Source organism: Nothoprocta perdicaria, unplaced genomic scaffold (genome assembly GCF_003342845.1).
Source record: "Nothoprocta perdicaria isolate Ctin4 unplaced genomic scaffold, notPer1 scaffold_66, whole genome shotgun sequence".
NCBI classification, from domain to species: Eukaryota; Metazoa; Chordata; class Aves; order Tinamiformes; family Tinamidae; genus Nothoprocta; species Nothoprocta perdicaria.
In genome coordinates this window covers 2,296,850-2,302,849 of record NW_020455932.1, presented here as the reverse complement: position 1 = coordinate 2,302,849, position 6,000 = coordinate 2,296,850, and the positions used below count along the sequence as shown (strand labels likewise).

Here is a 6,000-nt window from a genome sequence, read left to right as displayed (position 1 = left end):
GGCTGGGACAAGGCGCCGGGGGCGGCGGCGGCGGCTCCGGCTGGGGCTGCGGCGGCGGCTGCTGCGTCGCCTGAGGACAGGGGTCTTTAGGCACCGTGGGCTCGAGGAGGGGGTCTTTGCTGCTGTCCTGGCTCTTCTCTTGACTCCTTTCTAGTCCCGATATCTTCGGGACGGCTGGGCCCCTAGCACCAGGGTTGGCATTTTCCGCTAGTGTACTGACTCCTAACTCCTTATCTGCAACAACAAGAGAGGGAGAAAGAGAGAGAAAACGGGTGAGAGGGCCACAAGATGGGCAAAATCCAGCTGAAACTCAGTGCCCCACATCGTGCCCTGGGCAGTCACCGTGTTTCTTGTCTTACAAAGGAGGGGGTTGACTCAAAACCTAACCAAAACCAAACTCCATTCTGGCACTATCATGAACTCTCCATCCTTAATTTCCATCTCATGGTTTATTATATTGAAGAAAAAAAGATGCTCGTTTCTCAATTAATCCATGACAAAAGGCAAGTATGCCAAAGAGTTGAGCATGGTCGCTCAAGCACTCAAAACCCTTGAGYTGAACCTTGCAAAAAGTCACCACTTTTGCCTTAAGAAAAACGCCCAYAAATAGTTGCGCTTTGCTCTGCTCTGCCTTTTGCACCATGAAAGCTGGTTTCACTCCATTCTCCTACAGGATTTGCTTCCCACCTTTCCTGTGCAAGCATGCTTGCGTTTATTTATTTATTTTAAGAAAACTGTGATTTTGACAGTCCTGACCCAACTCCAGGGTTTGGGGCTCTAGAACATCACTGATAACTATGTAAGAGCAATATTGTCTCTATGCTAATTTGGCAAAAGCAGTCTCTGACCAATTATATAAAACCCAATGGAAGTGATTACAGAAACATGTAAGCACAAACTGCCAGAATTAGCGAGAGAAAAATCCATAGGAAGTCAGGAAATGTCACTGGTTTCTCTACTTATGAAGAGTTTGTTTACCAGGCACATGCTTCTTTACCTCAAATTACTCTCATGYACTTAAGACGGCCTCTCTATCGCATGGACAGCCAAATGAAGAGAATAAGAGTTAGGGAAATAGCATATTTTTGTCCTGGGTTTCTTTCACTGACATGCAGATGAAGTATCATTCTTTGAAAGAATGGCCAAACAAGTGGAGAAATCAATCAACATCATTAGTCCTGAGTGTAGTTTTTGAAAGACATGAGAACCACACTGTGCATCAGAGTATGTGCACGCACCCCTTCCTTCTCCTCCTCCTCCATTAAATCTCATCAAAAATAAGGCACCTAGCAGAGAGCAGAAACCATCTATGACTATGGCTTTCTACTGTTGTCTACTGTGATTAGTAACCACTGTTACTAATCCACCAAGGTAGAGTATGCAATGCAAGCCCTCTGCTACATCAGACATTATAAAAGCTCAAAACCTTAAAYACAGAAATTCTTTTGTTTATTTGTTTGCCTTTTGCTTTGGCTCGTCATGGAATGACTTTAAAATTCCATGATCTATRGAACGGTTTTCCAGATAGCTATATCTCTTAGATACTCAGACTCCTAGATATGACTTACTATAMTTTCAACATTTACTACAGTGGAGTTTTGCTCACCAGTAATCAAYAGCAATTTCTTGTTTGAATCAAACCATGTTCTCCAAAACTTAAATGTTTGATGCATGGTAAGATCTTTAAATGAACTGACCCAAAATGAGAAAGGGGCATGTCTCCAGCTGCAGTGGGAATTGGAAGTACCTTTTAGAGCAATATTGCAAAGCAACTGTGAAAAGTAGGATTTCTTACAGCTTTGACTACTGTGGAAACGAAGTGCAAAGGAAAACGCACAAGATTCAGTAAGGCTTGATAACTCAAAACATACCCAACAATCTTAAGGAAGTAAAACTTTACTCATTCTTCCACCAGGCTTAAGGGGTAAAATGAATATATAAATAGTAAAATGAGATACATTCAGAGAAATCTGTTGACAGCTACAGGGAAACTCCGGAGGAATTGTACAGCCAAGGTCAATGGTATTGCAATTAAGGTGCAGGTTATAAATACAGGAAACGCAGCTTGCATTAATTGGTTGATCAAACATTATCAAAAGTTAGACAGAGTGTGATCACCACATGTGTTCAGAAAGGACCCCAAAGCGGGGAAAACAAAGTTAACAGATTGTTCAGAAAAATGCAGATACATGTTCCTAGTTGTTACAGGTTTAAGAGTTAATGACATTTGGATTTTTTAACAGAATGGCATCCTAATTATGCCTTTGAGGCTTTAGCCTTGTCATTAGAAATTCCCTACAAGACAAATATAGTAGGGGGTCTGAAAAAAACAGCAGAAATGATACTCCCAAATCTGCAGGGAATACCTTGCACTTGGTGCATTCATTAAATCTTTGTATTTGATATTTTTAGTGTCCCTCGCGCATAACATTTATTCAGCACAGCTCTCCGCTGGGGAGCTTGCTCCTCATACAGCAGCTCCTCCTCCCCTTGAGGACAAGGGCCATGAATCCTAGTGTCCCCAGGGTATTTTTTGCTGCTGCTCACATCTTCACTACACAGCCCCTAAGTACCATTGCTGTTAGTTCACAGCTTAGGAGATGCTGTTTTCGGTAGGATGATGTGATTCCAAATGTCAAGCAGCACATGTGTGCACACCTCTCTCTGCCCTACAGCACGGCATCTATGCTATAGCACAAAATGCTCGCAGGTGTCGAGGAATCTCTCTAACCCCGGTATACGCAGCAAGTGCATTTCTGCAGGACTGATAATTATGACACATAAGCCAGGAAGAATTTTTCATTCCACAGTATCTATTTAAGGAGTTGAAATCCCACATATGTGATGAGCACTACCAATTATGTTTCACACAGAGAGTTAAAGTCTTCATCAACAGTATCTCAAGGTCACACAAACAAAATCACCCATGTTCTTCTGGTACATTTTTGTACCACGCATTATTTGGGAGTGAGAGCTGACGGCAAAAAGTCCCTTATGTTACTATGATACAAGCCAGTTGCATGAATTTCTGACTTTGTCTATCAAAGGAATTTATTTCCATGCTGACTGCTAAAGCAAGCAAGCTGATCTTATTGATGGCAGTTTCCATATTCTTATTTTAGATAAAGTAAGGTTACTGCATCAGTATTCAAAAAAAGCAGTAACAGTGATGTAACTCATATGCCTGCCTACACAGGCTTCCCATTTTTCACTGGCTTGACACTGTATCCACCAGCAGTGAGGTTTTTTATCCAATAAAAAGGAAGAAATAAAGCCATACTTTGAAGTTTCTTTGAGGAAAAACTGAGAAAAAACATTTACTACATTTGCACCACACAGACAGTAAACAGAAAATGCATTTCATTATTGTCCCTTCCTGTCTGTGCCCTTTGATGTATCTTATGTCTCAAATTCATCTGCTTTTTGCTTAACACAAAAAATATTGTCATCTCTCAAGGTGCAAGAATCCCTCCGAGGAATACAAGTGCATTTGGGAGTTTGCTGTGACCAAGTGCTGAGTAGCACTTGGTTTGCTCAGTAACACCACAGGAGAGACAAGGCCACACGGTGCAGGGCTGTAAGTCAACCAAATGACTGCATGTAAACTAGAGAGACTCTGTATCTGAGTTTACATTATATTTTATATACATTCTATGAACATACACATATACACATGCACTCCCMTGTGTTTGTACACATGTATATGTGTCATACATATGCATTTATATTTAAACCCATATCTATCATATGCATACATATATTTAACAGAGAAATACACAGTGCATGCAAACATTTCCATTGAAAGACATGGATTTGGTATAACGAACACAGTTCATATGCAGCGTTCACCTGAAATGCTCTTGCCTGTCTTCCTAACGCACACAGAAGTCAACTTTGACCTGAGGTCTGCATTCTGGCTCTTTTGTACCTCTTGGGTGATCCGAAATTCCGAGAAGTGGGCCACAGCTGGCCAGTGGAGACCATTACTGCCCCCTTCCAAAACCCAACTATTCTTCCGCCAACAAAGAGGCCCTGCTGAAGCTGGCCAAATTTTTGAKATTTCCAAAGATTCACCAATTCAGTGCATACTCTGATTTTGTACGATCATGTGCTGTCTTGCAAGGGAGTTTCTATATGTTTGGTTGTAGCAAARATGAAAGGAGATGCTACTGGCCACCCCAGGACATGTCATGACAGGAACTGGGGTGCTGCTCACTGGCTCAAGCAGCAGCCAAGCAAGCGAGGACTCCCCATCTCCGACCTGAAGCGAAGACGCTTGGGGAACAGTCTACTTAGACAAGGTGATTCCTAATGCTGCCATTTGYGACAACTGAATCTCTTTTCTGAATACAAAGTCATAAAGTTTCTCTATGTGCAGGTCTGGAACAGCTGAGTTTGATTCAGAAACAAGACTGTGTAGGTGCCCTGCTACTCGCTCTCCCTTTCACGTTAGGATTCATCCTCTCTGTGTCCGATCTGGGAGGCAGAAGGCATCTTATGAGACAGATTCAGAATGAACACTCCRTTTTCCATTCCCAGGAGGAGCTTTGGGGCTAAGCTCAAAGTCCTTATTGCACTCGTATMGAAATTACGGAAGTATACAAAACTCTGATGCTACCAGCATTATATTTGGGACTGAGCATTCAGCCAACTCTGAAATTTTACTTTTTTATAGCATTATTTAATTTAAAAGAATAGCATTCATTTTTCTTACGCTTTGATAAGTTAAACTCTCTAGACAACACTACCTAACTACAATTTTCGGCAAGCTCTCTTAATGCAAGATAAAAAATTAGATCTTTCAGAAAATATGAAACTATTCTCCTTCAGTCTGAACTCGGGCAGGTGGGCAGTTGGTGCTCACCRTCACAAGCAATACAAATGTCGAACTTCTCTGAAGTCAGTGTAACGCAGAAAACACAAACCGCCGACCATCACCCTGAGAGCTACATTTCCACAGGCATTTTACAAGGGCTGAAATAAGTAATCAGATTTAAGACCTGATTGTACATTTCATATTGATTAGACATTGGTCAAAGAAACATTTGGATCATTAAAGGCAGATGACAGAAACTATTACTGCAAAGGATGGAGAAGATGCTTGGGCATACCAGCCAACACGTGTCATAAAGGCCCCAGAGCAATTCATCTGTTGTACTTGATACACATAATTTGCTAAAAATAATTTTTCAATTTTAGTACGCAGTCATCTTTCATCCTAATTTCCAAGGACACTAACAAAATATTTGATTATGCAAATTAAAGACATGCATTCGAAAGTAGGGTTACAAGCAGCTCTGTCATCTGCTGGTACCAATTATTCCACAGTAAGCAGGTATTTAGTACAAGTGAATAGCAAGACTCGTGACACACTTTGTACTTAATTATAAAACAGAGAAGAAAATYGTTCAGGACAAAAGATTTTGCTACCTCCTGTTAAAAATGCTTATCTTCTGCGTTGAAATGGATTTAACTGTCAACAATAAAGTTGCAGATCAATGAAAAGAAGCACTTAGTGGAATTGCACAAGATGTTGACAATTCTTCAGTCACTGAGCTGCTTCTGGCCTTGATTTGAGAATGCAGAGTCCTCCAATATTTCACATGAAACAATTTATTTCATCCAGCTGTTAAACAGAACATACGCCATAAATGTAACTCCCATATCGCGTGCACTGTGAGTATAATATTGAAAGCACTTGATGTTTGATTTTTTTCTTTAAGCACCTCTTTACTTAGTAAAAAGGAATGCGATACAGCTTTCTAGAGGAAAATGTAGTATAGAACATCCAAGGATCCCTCTCTCTTAGAAACCTTCTCATTTTACTAAATAGGAAATAGATGCATGCAATTGTAACATCCTAACATTCCCTAAGAGGAAACACCGTGATAACTTGGATCCTGCTTCAACACACRCGCACACACACACATGCACAGCAGAAGGCTAATTCCCAAGAGAGAAAAGCTCTTGGCTTCCTAACCTACCCAGCTAAGAAACAAT

At 41.0% G+C, this 6,000-nt stretch overlaps 1 long non-coding RNA gene across 1 annotated transcript in view; it reads right to left on the bottom strand.

Annotated features, from left to right (window-relative positions):
* Positions 1–80: 80 nt before the first annotated feature.
* The window catches only part of LOC112956694, a 187,656-nt gene continuing 181,736 nt past the window's right edge, over positions 81–6,000 (bottom strand). The window contains exon 3 of the long non-coding RNA XR_003251082.1: positions 81–234. This is a non-coding gene — a long non-coding RNA (uncharacterized LOC112956694). The remainder of the gene's footprint in view (positions 235–6,000) is intronic.